The 17,315-nt window shown below is 41.5% G+C and overlaps 2 long non-coding RNA genes across 2 annotated transcripts; both read left to right on the forward strand.

The window, feature by feature from the left end:
* Positions 1 to 1,069: 1,069 nt before the first annotated feature.
* LOC126598518 (uncharacterized) lies at positions 1,070 to 1,783 on the forward strand. The gene is made up of 2 exons (XR_007614867.1): positions 1,070 to 1,282; positions 1,374 to 1,783. It is a non-coding gene; the product is annotated as an uncharacterized LOC126598518 (long non-coding RNA).
* Positions 1,784 to 5,618: 3,835 nt separating this feature from the next.
* LOC126598521 (uncharacterized) lies at positions 5,619 to 16,866 on the forward strand. The gene is made up of 2 exons (XR_007614869.1): positions 5,619 to 16,269; positions 16,585 to 16,866. It is a non-coding gene; the product is annotated as an uncharacterized LOC126598521 (long non-coding RNA).
* Positions 16,867 to 17,315: the final 449 nt, after the last annotated feature.

The raw sequence follows: 17,315 nt of genomic DNA on the forward strand, positions 1-17,315 counted from the left end.
ACCAAAATGAGTTTGCCTATTCAATTCAATTGTCTACACCATTGCATTAGAGATGCTTATGCGCTATAAATTTGTTTGATAAACTTCAATATAAAAGTGAACATGGCACGCTTAATGTCACATCCCGGCCTAAAGCGGACAATATCGTGCTACGGTGGTGGAACGGGCCCGAGAAGGATCCTAGAATCAAGGCGTGACGGTCAGCACGCCTTGATTCTAGGATCGGGGTGTGTCACCTAACAAGAAGTTTAACAAGTTTCCAAAAAAAAAAACATGAAATTCAACAAGAAATGAGGTTTTTTCGACCAAAAAGAAAAAAGAACAAAAAGGAAAGAACAAGGCACGCCTAACTAAATAATGATTTATTTAGACTTGCATACCAACGTGTTAAACGGAAACCTAAATTAAAACTAAAAAAAAAAATTATTTATCAAATTTAAAAATAAAAAAAAAGGTAAAAACCAAAGAAACAGAAAGAAAAACCTACATTAAAAATATGAAATTAACCACGATTAATTCGTGGATTTGAGTGGTCATAACCTTAGATTTTTTGTAATTATTAACTTATTTTTTATTGCTTCGTACTAAGGATTACAATCGCAAACTTGGACCTTTTGGCAAGCTAGGAAGGCAGGCCAGCATTGAGATCCTAACTTCTAAAACAATTTCCTTGTAATTTACACATATATATAATTAATAGCCCCACCTCCATGAGTATGAAATGTCAACCATTAAATCTTAATCCAACAGTTGATATATGGCCATGAATTTTAGCCAAGAATTAACAATAGTATAGATTAATACAGAGAGAATATTGAACGTACGTATCTGTTTCCCTATGTACGTAAGCTAGAAGATAAAGATAAAAGAAAGAAAAGTGGAAAATAAGTCCAAACTTTCAAATATATGACCCCGCACAATGAACCCATAAATAGTCATTATGCATTTAGATATAAAATATGTTTTGGTTGAATGAACCGGGACATAGACAGAAGAGTCAGGGGTTTGACGGAGACAAAGGCTACAGCCACCTAACTTAATATCTGTTTTCCGAGGTACCACTACTACTACTACTTCTCTTCTCCATTATTTTATTTCATTTTCCTTCACATTTCGCTTTCACTTCCATTCGAGTCCTCTTATCTTAACCTAGAAACCAATCTATCTGTCCCAACACCTTCACGCTCATCAAGTCCTCTTGCCTCAGAAGCTCCGGCAAGCTTGCTTTATATCCGTCGAGAGTTTTGTCCTCAATCCGAAAGTAAACAACTATACCAGTCAAGTAAGCAAAATCCTGGACCTCTTTACTAATATATGCCCTAATTTATCAATATCTTGACTACATGTTCTTGTTGTATCATTTGGCTTTGAAGCCAGGCGTACGTGTCGATGCTACAACCATCGACGGCGACTACGCTACATGAATTGGATTCATGGGTGGTGTATGTACTTCCTCCAAGAGACTACTCAACGACAATATAGGTGTGTGCAGAGTTTGATGTTGAGGTACTTTAGCATCATATCGGTCATGTTTTTGATCGTTTTGACTGTGTTTCTTGTGGTACTACCGCTGCTTTTGCCACCACTACCACCACCGCCTTTAGTGCTTCTCTTTATTCCGGTTCTGATCATGGCAGTTCTCATTTTACTGGCGTTTTCTCACTTGTCGCAAGTTCCAAATATGGCCGTCGTTTCTGTTTGATATATGAGTATAAATGATGAGGCAGGTTTCAACATTTCATATTCAATGTTATAAAACCCCCTCAACCCTTAATTTCTTTTATTTTATCTGAAAATATATCTAATGGATATTATTAAACATGTTGAGATTAATGTAAAAAAAAACAAAAACAAATTCAACAATATACGTGTAAAGAAATATATTCTCAGAACTTCTTTTCTTTCGGACTCCTGATTTAAGTACACAGTTATAGTCAATAGAAATCATGAATAATGGTGATGCTGGTTATAAAGGGGCCTTGCCTTTGAAATTTTGAGATTTCAGCTTTATATGTTTGATTCAGAATTTTTTCAATATGAAGGTGAGATATGGTCACACGCAAAAGTTTTCCCATTTATAGAGGAGGATTTTTGTCTAGGTTTGTCTTGTCATACAACTTTTCTTTCGGTGAAAGGAGACCGAAAAGAGGAAAGGAGCTCATGCTTGAAGTAACTCTGAATTAATTTCACCTGATCGAGTCCACCATTGTTAAGGTAGCCTCATGCTTGAACTACCCATCTAAGTAATCCAAAAATAACAAAATGGACCTGGTCTCTAAGTTTCCACGCCAAGCAAGATTCGAAGATAAAGATGAATACATGGGAGAGCTGACGGTGGTGCTAGCAAAGCCATCCAAGACGGCCGGCCTTTAGCTAGCTAGAGAAAATGGAGAGAGTTTATCCTACCTCTCAATCTCTACAATGCTTAAACCTTAAATATCAAGGAGGCACAAGTTTCTGTATTTAGTGATGTCATTGGAGTGAAAGAAACTTGTCCACACATATCATTAATTGTCGACAGTACCATTAGACATGACAATTTAATGCACATCTTGTTAACTTGAATGAAATGAGATGAAAAAAAATCAATGTCTAGGTCGAGGCTTAAATAATTGGACTAACATTCAATCTGTTAAGATAAGGGGTTGGTTCAAGTCTACCCATGAGTCTGTTTCATCCCGTTCAGAGAAAGGTTATTTTGGTAATTTTGGAATACTAAAAGAAAGCCCTCTTTCCTCCCCACATCGCCCCTCTTGCATACTCTCTCTCTCATATTATCCCCACCGCCACCAGTGGTGAAGCTAGAAATTTTTTAGAGGAGGGGCGAAATTTAAAAGCATACAAGGTTCCAAACAAATGTAGACAACAAAATCCTTTTATATAGTGAAAAATTTAAGTCGTTCATAATGTATTAATACAAACAAGTTACAATTGTTGCCGGCGATATTCATGTCATGAAAACGTTGCATAATAAGCTTATTATCAATAAAAGCAAAAACATCTCTCTTAATGTAAACAACAAAGCTATCACTCAATCATTGATCTCCTATTTTGTTACGTAGTGATGTTTTGAGAATACTTATAGCAAAAAGCATTTTCTCTACTGAAACAGTTAAAGGTCGTACCCAGTGCACAAGGCTCCGCTTTACGCAGGGTCTGGGAGAGGTGAATGTCGGCTAGCCTTACCCCCATTTATGGAGAGGCTGCTCCCAAGTCAATGCAAGTTGCAACCGATAATACCAAAGTCAATGCAAGAATCTTAAAATCCAATGAAATCACGAATCTTTTGAGTGCCAAAGTCTAGTGGGAGTCTCTACAAGTCTCCGAGTGAGATTAATTACTGAAAAATGTGCTTTAATTTTGTCTTCCTTTTTCTCTTGTGGCTGCGACCCAACCCTTTTTATTTTTATTTTATATCAACTAGGCCCAAGTTTTGGGCCTAACCCCATGACTGCAATAGCCCAGGACCTCATTCATTTTTTTTGTTTTGTTTAAAAGCTTCTAGCCCAAAATTACGATAGCCCACCTCTCCCATTTGCTCACACCTTCACACACCAGCGCTGCTAGTTTTCCTTCGAGCTTCAAACCCCACCTGCGTACGAGATCTGCAAGGTGCAGGGGTTTGAATAGGGAGGGGAGAACGGGTCGCGAGTTTGGGTTTTGATGGCTGAAATTCTCTTTCATCCTCCTCTAAGATTTTTGGAACTTTGTCCCTCACAGCATTGCAAGTTTTTCGAAGGGACTGGAGAGGCGGACCGTCGCTCCTAGGCTTAATTTCCGGCAAAAGGAGGGGCGACCGCCTCTCCTTGCTCCTATGTAGCTTTGCCAGTGACCGCCACAATACCATCTCCATCCCCATCGCTACCACACCATCTTCATCCCCAACCTCCCCACCTGTTTTCCACCATTTAGCGACACTCACTAGTATCAAATATAGAGGTTGTCAAGGTCCAAATCCACTCTTCAAAAGTTTGGGCACTTATTTCATAGTGTTTAGTATCACCACTACCACCATCACCACCACCTGTATTTGTCGTCCTAATTTCCCAGCGAGGAGCTCAAACATCGATTTGCCATTAATATCATTCTATTTTATGTGACCTTATAGGTTCCAACTTAGCTGGTTGTGCATAATTTGATTTATCAAATCAATCTTTTTTTACATAATTAGAAACTATTCCAGTTTAGCCTTATAGAAGTATCCACAAACCAAACAGTAACATCTAGCAATGGCTATAAGCTACTTAGATTAGTTAGAATATGTTTGAATTCATAAAGCACATATTTCTTAGTTATGATACAATGCAATTCAGTTCTTTTATTTACTATATTCCAATTATATATTTTAGAGCTTGGAATAAATTGTCGAACTCTATTCATAAATATGATCACCCTATATACATACATACATACATACATACATACATACATACATACATACATACATATATATATATATATATATATATATATATATCATGTATATCGCTATGGCAAAAGATTTCTAGAGAAAGATCATCAATGAGTTTTTAGAATATGTACCTTCATGATTACCTAGATAAATTATTTGTTGTGCATTCACATGTCTCTATATTAATGTACATGATCTTATACCTTACTCTATAAGGCTCTGCTAAAATTTGAATACTTTGAGCGAGGCTAAAGATCATATCAACTAACACGAGATAGCTAGTGATGCCTGAATTCAAAGAATTAGTTGCATCCATAAAATGGAAGTGTAGTATAATCGACAAGCAGGTAATCTTCCATTCAGACACCTCTATGGTTGGTTGATTTTCAATAAATTCGATTTCATATATGAGGACATTCATCTCTATTCTATGTCCGAACATGTTTAGTCCAAGAGTTATTACTGAGTATGACATAAACTAGCATTTTTGGATGTTTGATAGTCCACCCGATTTTCCTATAAATAGGAACTTAATTTTATGGAATGTGTCCCCGGATTAGAACTCATTTACGATCTCATCCCTATAACTTAAGGTATTCCTTAGACTCACCCTAATCAATAACAAACATTCCTAATCCTCTATTAGGTGACGAATGTTCACACTTGATCTTGTTGGTGATGATTCAACATTCAATTGTCATGAACAACCAATTACGTGTTGCCAAATCAATTTCTTTCGATCATATTCCAACACTTTCATTGCCCATCTATAGCTGGCTAACTTCGTAGGGGTTGAAGTGACAAGTCTCTTATGGTCTAAGGTCAGAACGTATCATAGATGGGTGGCAGTACACTTAGATAGTACGAGGATATGTTCACATGCTAGAACCATGTGATTTGATCTGAGGCTGACCTTTTCAAGCTTCTCTATCCTTTTTTCTGGCTCCTTAGCCTAAAACAAAGACATTGGCCTACCTCATGCAGGCATGTCCAACTACCAATTAATGTGGCTTCTTTGTTAGTTTGGCAACACATTGACACACCCCTACCCGATTAATCATTAGACTAAGGGTAGAGATGTGTTGGCCATCACCACAGTGGTGACAAAGCCATACGAATAGATTAAAGAGTGTCACAATTCTAGGATGTGTGTTAAAGATCAGAAGAAGATGAAGGCTCAAGCTCTCTCGCTGAACAAAGGTTTGGATCACGTATCTACATTTCAAATTGGCATTTCTCCCTTCTTGACTAATGTTGTTTGCCTAGTCAAGTCTGGTCGCGTGCATCACTTAAATAATCATGTGAGCATTACACTCTTTACTAAGTCAGCATCTACTCAAAGTTTGAGCGGTCAGCATTGCACCATGGTTTAAGGTTGGTGGAGTATAGAAAAAGATCCAACATATCAGCTCATCCTTGGTTCTAGCCACAGTTTTTTTAGAAATCCCAGATGAAAAAAAAAATTCCTTCTTGGGAAGTTGTTTGTTCATCTATCATATAGAGGTTGGACATTAGCTCAGTTTTGCACTTTATCTTTACTTGAGCTTATAGCTTTCATATTTAGGTCTTTAGGACCATTTCAAACCTTCTCAATCTATTGATGTTCGATTGAGTAGATTTGGTAGTTGTTGATCAATCTCCATTTTGTATTATAGCTCCCATATTTAGATCTTTAGGTAAAGATCTTTTCTAAATCTTCTCAATCTGTAGATTTTCGATTGAAGAGATTTGTTTGTTGTTGATGGATCTATACTTTGCATCACATCTCATTCTGATTCTAAAGTTTCTCTTCTTAGCTAGATTTGCATTTCATAGAAGTGATCTGAGTTTAGCTCAGGTTTTGATTGTGTCTTTGGTTTGAGCTTATAGCTCCTGCATTTAGATATTTTAGGAAAGATTCATTTCAAATCATCTCAATCTGTTGATGTTCGATTGAGGATATTTGTATTTTATTTCTGGTATTTTGCATCACATCTTAGTCTCATATATATTACTTATGAGACAAGTGAAAAGTGAGAGTTAAGCTGGCACAACTGTGAAGACCGAACTCATCCATTTAATGAAATATAAGTTATACAAAGGTACAAGCTGCTTCTTTAGTCTAGCTTAGGATTAAGCTTGTGTATGTGATACTTTGTATAAACTTGTTTTTCTACTAGTGGACGGAGCTCCTGGGAATTCTTCCGTTTTTTACCAAGTTAATGGTTTTCCGCTGTGTGTGTGTATAATTAATCTCTTCCTGCACCTTACCGGTTATCCTAAATTGCCTTGTTACATGGTTGTTCGAATCTTGGATTGATTTAAATTATAAGTTTTGAACAACACCTATATCAATTATTCATTCTAATTTTTACAGACAAAACTAGGATCCTGTGTCTAGTTAAATTCATATATGTTAACCAAATAATTGTAAAGTTGTTGTCATGTATATTATTTTTTGGTTTCCATTTGAGTAGAAATAAGTTGTGTATTCTATATTGTCACTCATTATTGTAGGCAATTTCACCTGGTACCATTTTTTTTATGGGTGAATTTGGCTTGACATATACCGCATTTGTGGAGCCTAAAATAATCCCAAAAATTTTAGAGGCGACACATGAACTTTTATTCAAGAAAGACAAGATTACCCTCAATAAATGGGCAAACTTCTCAGATGCTCCCACGTGCAGCTCACATCCCTGGAGGTCTCAACAGTTGAATATGATTGTCCATAGCTTACCTGCCCTTGGCAAGGAATTAAAGATAAGGATTAATTACCCAAATCCTATCTTTAATACATTCCTTTTTGAAGATTGACTTCGATCAAGTAAATAATCCAAATTTAAATAAATTGGGGATAATTACAGCATTATCTCAAGATATTATTTCTTATTTAATATATTGGGAATATTTAGAGAATATCTCTCCGTTAAACACTATATGGCCGGCCCTAGCCCTATAAATACCCCATATTCTACCAATTTTTCGGAGCTTTTGCAACCCTAAAAAGCCCTAAACACTTTACTCTCTCAAAGAAACTAACTTAGGCATCAAAGATCTGTTGACCAAACCCCCCCCCATCTCGTGGGCGCATGAGGCTTAGGTCTCTAATCAAAGGTGTTGATTATTTTGCAAGTGCATTTTCGTCAAGACTAAAGACGGCGGAAATTTGCATTAACAAATTGGTGCTTTCATTGAAAGCTGATTCAAAACACTCGAAGAAACCTCTCGTATTTGTTTCTTGAATTTTCTATTACGTTGAATTTCTCACACGTCGTATCAATTAGTTTTTCCTAGAAAAGTTTCTTGATCAATCCCTGGAGAAAGGATACAATGGTAGGAAATTCGAAAACTATGACGAACGGAACCCTGTACATACAAGGATTTGGACCGGAGAGTGGAGACGAGGACATAGCCGCACGACGGAGGTCGTCAAGGCTTAGCGCGATGGCAAGGCCACCAAGCCACGACGCCACTCCCACCACCGTTGCCCCTGCAGTGCCGCACCCTACCAAACCCTAGGTAAGATGCCCAGGTCCATTTCCAAGCTTATAGACAGAAGGACTAGAACTTGGCAGCTGCCATAGCAAACCTTGGGCAGAAGGCCTAGCCCAATGCAGCAGCAGGCGTTGTTGCACAGCAAGCCCAAACCTGAGCCCTGAACGCAGCAGCTACTGCCAGCCAAGCATCTTAACAAGCCCAAGCCCAAGTCACTCAACCAGTAAACCATGATGTGGTAGCCCAACGGCCAGGAAGGCTTACAGCAATGCAAGCTCAAGATGAGCAGGCGCCGGCCCAATGAGCCCCGCGACCCACTTCAACTACCCAGCCCGCACCCCAATCCATTCCAAAGCCACCTTTAGCGATCCAGATTTCGACCATAAGTCCCGTGATCAATTCAGGGTTACTTATACCCCACTTTTCTGCATGACTGCCAGTTTTGGGCCCAAATTTTGTACTTACAGTCCATTACACTTCCACCACATATGGAGATGCCCATTATCCAAACTCTTTTACTCTGTTCCCTCATGCAACTCACCCCAGACGAGGTGTCCCGAAGTAGGACAAGGGTAAAAGAACGTGACTTATTCTAGCGACGTCCTGACAAATAGCTGCTCAGCCCGCCACAAACCGTGCGTTCGGGTAGTATGCACTCTTGTTTGGGCCCTCGAGGATACATCTTTTCCTGTCCAAATGCATAAAAAAACATTCATTACCGTTGGGCATTCATTACCGTTGGGCCCTCGGGGAAACATCTTTTCCTGCCCAAATGCATATAAAAACATTCATTACCGAATAGGCTCACAAGTCAATGTGCATTCGAGGTTGGGTCCATACTCCAACGAGCACTCAGGACCTTCCAGGTGAAGCGTCCATACGAGGCTAGGCCTATAAGGAGATCCTCCTACGAGGTAACGGAGTAGGCAACCACATGATGCCCAAAGAAGAGCACGTGAGTAGTCCAGCTAAATTCCACTGGCAGCCCTCGCTCAAAGTGACTGCGAACAGCACAAGGCAAACCAACGTGCACCACAACCGCGGCACAGACGAGCAAGACGTGCAGAAGAACAACGTAGACCAGCAAGTCAACACCAGAGGCAGCTAAAGGCTCTGCTGCCTTGCCAAGCGCAAAATCCAGGAAAAAGTCTTTCGCCCCAGCAGTAGCAGCTGAAGTGTAAGATGACGACTTTACCTCCGCTAAATAGCAATTACAGCATGCAGGTCAAGAAGATGGCGCCAAGGTTGACAATGCCCTAGAAGATGAATCAAGATGGGAACCCAAAGAATACACCAAACACATCTTCCTTAACCTTAAGCAGCAGTCAGACCACCCCGAATATGCATCCAAAGAAAGTAATCCAGGATATGAAGTCCTCCACCATTCTGAAGAAGATCCAAGGTCTAACCTGACATCACATTCCATACTATCCAAGCCAGAGGCAGTGGAGGATCTATGTGTCTATATAGCGGTATCTGAGGCATCAATAAGCTCTACTCTCATACAAGAAGAGCTGGAGGCCCGACCACTTGTATTCCACAGTTCAAAAGCTCTCCTAGATGCGGAAGCCAGATACCCAAAAATTAAAACTTTGATTTTAACGCTAGTTGTTGCAACCCAGAAGCTTAATATGTACCTTCAAACGTACACAGTCATCATCATGACACGATATTTCGCATAGCCCAGACACATGACGTTAAAGGCATGAAAACTGGCAGACATTCCGACGAGCGCAGCAACTCAACCTAGAAAGTCCCCAGAGGCAGTCGAGCACACTGTAGCCGCACCAACCCCACCTGCAGTAAATTTCTGGAGTTTACACGTCGACGTATCATCCAACTACCAGGATCGGGAGCAGGCCTAGTTCTCACTACCCCGGACAGTTCAATGCTCAAGCAAGCGATCACTCTAAGCTTCAAGGCGTCAAACAACAAAGCAGAGTATGAAGCCCTTGTAGCAGGTTTTTTATTGGTGAAAAACCTAGTGGTGAAAAAGCTCGCGATCTATTCCGATTCGCAGCTAATCACCAACCAAACCTCAGATGAGTATGCAGCAAAGCATTTAAGGATGGCCCGATACCTCGAGAAGGTAAGAAAGCAACTAACGACGTTCTAGGCATACACACTCACTCAGGTTCCACGAGCAGAAAATGCCCACGCAAACTCACTAGCAAGCCTAGGCTCCGCACTGGACCATCAGCTCAAGCATTCCATTCCAGTCGAGTACTTGGAAAAGGCCAAGCATAAATGAGGAACCAACAGTCGAGATGGTGCAAATCAGCATAACCCCGAGTTGGCAAGATCCCATCATCGACTACATAGTCAATGGAACGCTCCTCCCAAATAGACTGGAGTCCAGGAAGCTCCAGATGAAGGCAGTATGCTACTACATGTGGAACAGCATACTTGTTCGAAGATCATTTTCAAGACCACATCTCTACTGCCTATCACCTCCTGATAACCTAAAGATTCTTAGCTCAATCCACGAAGGCGTATGTGGAAACCACTCTAGAGGCCGCTCCTTGGTGTAAAAAACTTTCAATGCAGGCTATTACTAGCCAACCATGCATCAAGATGCCAAGGAGTATGTACAAAAGTGCAACAGCTATCAGCGCTTCAAGCCTATGCCCGCACTACCTGCCAATGAACTCCATCTGCAGATAAGCCATTGGCCATTCATGCAGTGGATGATCAACTTGGTATGACCAATGCCACCTGCCATTGGGGGCTGAGGCATGATAATTGTAGCGACCGACTACTTCACAAAATGGGTCGAAGCCGAACCCATAACTACAACTACCCAAATGGACATCATACGTTTTATATGAAAGAACATCATCTGCTACTTCGGCATCCCACACTCCATCGTCACCGACAATAGTCCGTAATTCGTGGGCAAAGACTTGGCGAAGTTCTTCGAAAAGTATAGCATTAAGCAGCACATGTCCACGCCTCGGTATCCGCATGGCAATGGGAAGGCTAAGGCGTCCAACAAGACCATCATTGACTACCTTAACAAGACCCTCTCAGAGAAAGGCAAGTGGCCAAACGAGGGCGAAACTCCATTATTCCTGGCGTATGGTTCTGAGACGATCATCCCTCCCAACATCATGATGCCAAGCATTAGCATTGTACTGCCGAATTTTTAGCAGAACAAAAAAGAGATGGCCACCAACTCAGACCTGGTAGAGGAAGAGTGTGAGAAGGTTATCAGCCGCATTGCGGCCTATCAACAACAACTCCTCTCTAGCTATAACAAGAGGGTAAAAATCCTTCATGACCACCCGACAAAAAGGCTCCAAAAAGATGGCTCTCATCTGGGAAGGTCAATACAAAATCAGCCAAGTAAGCAGAATGGGTAGTTACACCCTCACCACTATGAGCGACAAAGAAATCAACAAACAGTGGAATGCCTACAACTTGAGAAAGTACTACATGTGACCTTCCACCATTCCTTGGATCCCGTTCAAGACGAAAAAAGTTCGAAGACTCGCATGCCGAGAATTATCAGTTGTTATGGCATTACTGCCTACGATCAAAAGTAATAAAAGCCTCTATTTTCAATGAAAATTGAAGGAATTATTCGCAAGCTTAGGCCAATGCATAAACAAACTGACCAACCTTGTGACAAGCAAAAGATGCCCGCTGCCTCGCAGACATGGCGTAAGCTCTCAAGTACTGGAAGGTAAACTAATTCCCCAACACTCATATGGGTAAGCTATCCAGCGCGAGAAGGTAAACTAATTCCCCAACATTCATCTAGGGTCTGCTCTCCAATGCGAAAGGGTAAACTATTCTGAAATATCCAGACTTGGATGGGTTGTACGACTGCTCAGTTCCCCCTGAATGCATTAACTACCTACGCCAGACGACTTCCAGAATTGGCCACGATAGTCCTTCCCCTGGAATAAACTTAGCCAACAGAATGATTTAATTCCACAAGATCCTGGGTCTCTAACCGGAAGAGACGCTAAGTGCAAGACCCTTAGCCATGAAAAAATTCGCGTGACAAGATGGTCCCCGCCAAATGACTCCTATAATTGGCCACGATAGTCCTTCCCCTGGAATAGACTTAGCCAACAGAAAGATTTAATTCCACAGGATCCCGGGTCTCTAACCAAAAAAGACGCTAAGTGCAGGACCTCTGGCCTTGAAAGAATCCACGTGACAAGATTGTCCATCCTTGATGTGCAAACCTTCATGAATCAGCTGGGTTTTAAAGTATTGCAATACTAATTAAGCGACCTGCGGGATCAAAGCTACAACTTAGAAGGATATGGCATTTGAGAAGCAACTTCGCCTACAGCTCAAGCCAAAAAACGCCTCCGAGAGCTAGGGATGACACCTGAAGTGGGTTATCTACTTTTGTAAGTAAGACATATGGCTGACAACCTGACTGCCAAAAGCCCAAGGTAGCCCGTAAGCTGAAACTTACACCTGCTATGACTACGCGGACTCGCCTGCTTATTTACAAACAGCACTTCCCGCCGACGGTCTATGGTTTAAGTTTTGCTGGGACAAAGTCAAGTGTCACGACTATAGCACCTATGCGGACTTCCTCTGCTTCCTACGAGAAATATGAGCCTGGCCGACGATTTCATAAGTTAAAAATCTCGCAACATGCCCCGGGAAGACCCAAGCTCAAGAAGCCACTAAAGTCGACTGTCACGACTATAGCAGCTACGTGAACCTCCTCTGCTTCTTACGAGAAACACGAGTCCGATCGACGACTCTATAAGTAAAAAATCTCGCAGCATGCCTCGGGAAGACCAAAGCTCAAGAAGCCACTAAAGTCGAGTGTCACGACTACAGCAGCTACTCAGACCTTCTCTGCTTCCTACAAGAAGCACGAGTTCGGCCGACGGCTCTATAAGTCAAAAATCTCGCAACATTCCCCGGGAGAGCTAAAGCTCACGAAGCTACCCAAAGCCAAGATTCATAGATATAGTAGCTACACGAACTAGCCTGCCTCTTATGGAGACAACGAGTTCAGCCGTCGGCTCTATAAGTTGAAAATCTCGCATTTCTTCATTTTGCAAGTAAAGCTCTAGAAGCCCCAAAGCCAAAATTGAAACCTAAAGTGACCGCGTGAGTCAACTGCTCCATCGAAGTAGCCAACTCAACTGCCCGTCTTATGATAAAGTTTTGCAAAACGCCTCAAACAAGCAAGGCTCCCAAATCCCCGAAGCCGAAACTAAAACCTAAATGACGATGTGGGATCAACTGCTTCATTGAAGCAACTCACCCAGCCGTCCGTCTTACGGTAAAGTAAAGACATGGCGAAATAGAAGGATGAAGAAAAAACAAGGAAAGTTGTTTATTAAATTTCTAGTAAAATGATCAACCGGCTCGAAGGCCAGCAAAGTTCAAATAAGCAGAATAAAAAGGAAAATAAGAAAACTCCTAAGTCTAAGCAAAAAGACTACTCATTAGCAGCTTACGCAACCACTGATTCCTCGACTACCACACCTTCAGCAACCGTGCCATTCCCAGTAGCCAAAGCTTCCATCAACTCATCCTCAACCGTCCATACGTAGACTGCCTGACCCTCAGCTGCTCCACCAAAGGTAACCTCAAATAAGAAATCAAGCAGATCAACTGGAGAAATGGAAAAAGTCTCGAAGTCCTTCTCGGAAAACTCATAATATGACGGCCTACCCTGAAGATAGTCTACATAGCCAAGCTTGTAGAAATCGGCCTAACAAGAAGCAAACGCCACTTCGTGACCAACTTTCTCATTCTTCAGCTGCACATTATCCTCAACAAGCCTAGTACGAGCACCCTGCAGCTTATCCAATTCCTTTTTCAAGTTCTCACTAGCAGACATCACGCCTTACAGACTCACTTCCTTGGACTCAAGCTTACTGGCAACCTCCTTGAGGCGAGACACTTCAGCATGTATAAAATCAAGCTCCTCATTCTTGGCAAAACAAGCAGATCATAGCTCCGAATTGACACGCTCAAAGTCCTCAACCACCGGAGAAACACAACTTACTTTCTTCTCTGCAGCTTCCAACATCGCTTGAGTCGCATTAAGCTTAGCATTCAGATGGGCAACCTTCTCACGAGCGATCTCCAGCTGCAAAGAATTGGGAGCAGAGACATTAGACCCTTTCAAAACGGCGAGTTCAGATTCGAGCTTCTCGATCTTTTCAGAAGCCGAGTGAAGTTGAACCACCAATGCCATTTCAGCCTCCTTGGCACACTTGACAGCATCATGATCAACGCACATAGATTCAGCTACCAAGATTAAAGTCTTATGCATTGTAGCAATCAGGAATGACCTTCTCGAGTAGTCAGGACGCTTCATAAAAGAATCTGAGTGGATGATAACTTTCCCAACACTGTTAACAAATTTGGTGCATGCGTCAACATCCTCAAGTAGGTCAGCCTACGTAAAAACCTCATGAAACTCTCCAACCTCAAATTCGGTGGATCTCTCACACTGCCCGTGCGAGCAAATTTCCCTTTCTCAACAGATGAGCTAGTCACCGCAGAAGGATGATCAGGCCCAGGCACCACCTTAGCAACAGAATCCACCTTCCTGCTCTTCATAGCGGCGAGCCTCTCAGAAGCCGATCCAAACTTAGCTCCCGACAGACGCTTTGATACAAAGCCGAACACCGAAGGCCCCACCGAACCCTTCCGCTAGGCAAGTCTCTCAACGATGGATACAGTCACCTTTGAAGCAGCAGGTTTCATAAGCTCAATTTCAACGATCTTCTTCACCCCCTTAGGGTGGTTAGATCAATAACAAGCTTCTCGGTAGCAGACAAGCTCCCAAGAGAAGCGAAAGAAATTATTGGCTTCTTCTCAGCTGAAGGCTCATAAGTAGGTGAACAAGAGCTCTTCTTTCCACCCTTATTGGCAGCGGGCTTTACAACAGCGATCGGGTGAGCCAGCCCCTCGTCCTTTATCCACTTTATCTCTTACTTCGAAGGCAAACCACCTTTCTCCCAACGAAAAGGGTTGAGCAGCCAGTACCACTCACGGTACTCAATAAGAATGCCCAAGGCAACATGCACTTTCTTCATATTTGTCGAGGTCCTTGGAATGGAGCCAAACTCCGAATCTACACAACACAAGAAAAACAATCAAGAAATTAAATACATGAAGCAGCTCTAAAAAAAATTCAAGCAGGGTAAGAATGAAGCAGTTCACTTACCACTGATAAAGGTAGTCGGGACATGCAGCTCAGGAGAAGAGTCAGACTCCCACTCCCCACTCACCTCCAAGGTGTCTCTAGCCCACTCATGATTGCCCTTGCTAGAAGCATCGAGCAGCCTATGGCGAGACCTCAGCTGCCCACACCTTCCTTATGGCCGATCTCAAAGAAGTATCATAACTCATTTATGGTTAAGCCAAGATTAAAGAACCTGCTCAAGTTCAAGAATCCCATCATTGCACAAACTGCATTTGGGGAGCACTGAGCAGGTGCGCATTTCATGGGGCAGATCACCTCCTGGAAAAGACGTGCATGGGAAAAACAAATCCCAACATGAAGTGATACGAATGGAATTTGATAGCTTTCTTCCTAGCAGAGGCACCCTTACCACACGGCCTAGGCCACCAAAGACCAAGAGCTGGCCCAAGCCGGACTCTCCATCTCTCTCACATCTCCACTTGCATGGGCCCCTACCCAACAGCTCACAAGGTTCGGCCCAAGCTAACCTTTCAACGCCCTAACGTCGCCAGTACCTCGGCTAAGCCGAGTCGATCCTCCAGCCGCACCACCTGCAGCCCCGTGGCCTTCCTACCAAGCGCTTCTCACCACCTCGACCCCCACTGAGCAAATTTTTCAAGTCCCAAGGCTCCCCAAAAATTCAAGAAGAAGAAAATTTAAGTTTTTCTTACCTGGTGCAGTACGGAGAAGAAGAAGAACAATGAGAAACGACTCTTTGCAAGGGAAAGAAAAGAAGAAGGCTAGGGGAAGGGAATAAAAATTTCCTCTCGCTTCTCTTCCTTGTTGGAATAATGATTGTTCTCCAAATTTATTTAATCCTCTGCTTAAGGCAGAATTAAATAGGTATTGGGGGCAATTATTTTCCTTTTCCTAGAAGAAGTTTATCTCCAAATCAAGAAAGAAGATCACGTTCAAATCGGGAAACAACTTCACAAGCCTAAGCAGCTTGGGATTCCTACACGTACAATCTTTTTCCTACGTGCGACATGTGGACTTTTATTCAAGAAAGACAAGATTGCCCTCAATAAATGGGCAAGCTTCTCAGATGCTTCCACGCACAACTCACATCCCCAGAGGTCTCAACAGCTAAATACGACTACCCACAGCTCACCTGACATTGGCAAGGACTTAAAGATAATGATTAATTACCCAAATCATATCATTAATACATTCCCTTTTGAAGATTGACTCCAATCAAGTAAGTAATCCTAATTTAAATAAATTAGGGATAATTACACCATTATCTCACGATATTATTTCTTTTTTAATATCTTGGAATATTTAGAGAATATCTCTCCATTAAACACTATATGGCCGGCCCTAGCCCTATAAATACCCCATATTCTACCAATTTTTCAGAGCTTTTGTAACCCTAAAAAGCCCAAAACACTTTACTCTCTCAGAGAAACTTAGGCATTGGAGATCTGTTGACCTAAACCCCCCCCCCCACCACCACCACCTCATGGGCGCGTGAAGCTTAGGTCTCTAATCAAAGGTGTTGATTGTTTTGCAGGTGCATTTCGTCAAAACTGAAGACGGTGGAAATTTGCATCGACAACATTGTTTATGAACAAGAGGCAGGGTTTAAGGTGTTGCAACGTGGCAAAAGTGCTATTATTCGTCTCTCCTGACCGAAGTTGTTGTACTGAATGAATTTTGTTTTTGATGTCCAAGAAATAAGGAAATGACCTCACTCAGATTCAAAAATCTAACAAGTGATTCGACCACCAATAGCCTTCTGGTATTCTAGATTACTATTTTGAAGTATTAATAGAATTACACTTTCCTTAATTAACATTCATCAAGCTTTAGATTTATATCTGACTTTTCATATAATTACGATTTGCTCAAAATTTATACAGTTATTAAGAAAATATCAATTTTGATTTCTCCTTTTTATTTAAGCAAAACTAAGACTAATTATTAAACCACACTCTATTTAGTATTTCTTGTCTAATAACTTGGCTAACTTTGGCCAACTTTTATTCTTATTACAAGAATAACAATAAAAAAGTAGCTATTTTATTCTTCTTATTATATATAAGTTCCATAAGTTTTTTAATAGTGGGATATTTAACTCTCCTGCGCTTCGGCGCATGTAAATATGTTGCCGAGCTAGAGAAAACTGTAGTACTTGTTAGTTATGATTACAATGCAATTCAATTCTTTTGTTTACTATATTTCGATTATATATTTTAGAGCATGAAATAAATTGTCGAACTCTGTTCATAAATATGATCACCC

The sequence above is a fragment of the Malus sylvestris genome, chromosome 14 (assembly GCF_916048215.2).
Source record: "Malus sylvestris chromosome 14, drMalSylv7.2, whole genome shotgun sequence".
Classification (NCBI taxonomy): Eukaryota; Viridiplantae; Streptophyta; class Magnoliopsida; order Rosales; family Rosaceae; genus Malus; species Malus sylvestris.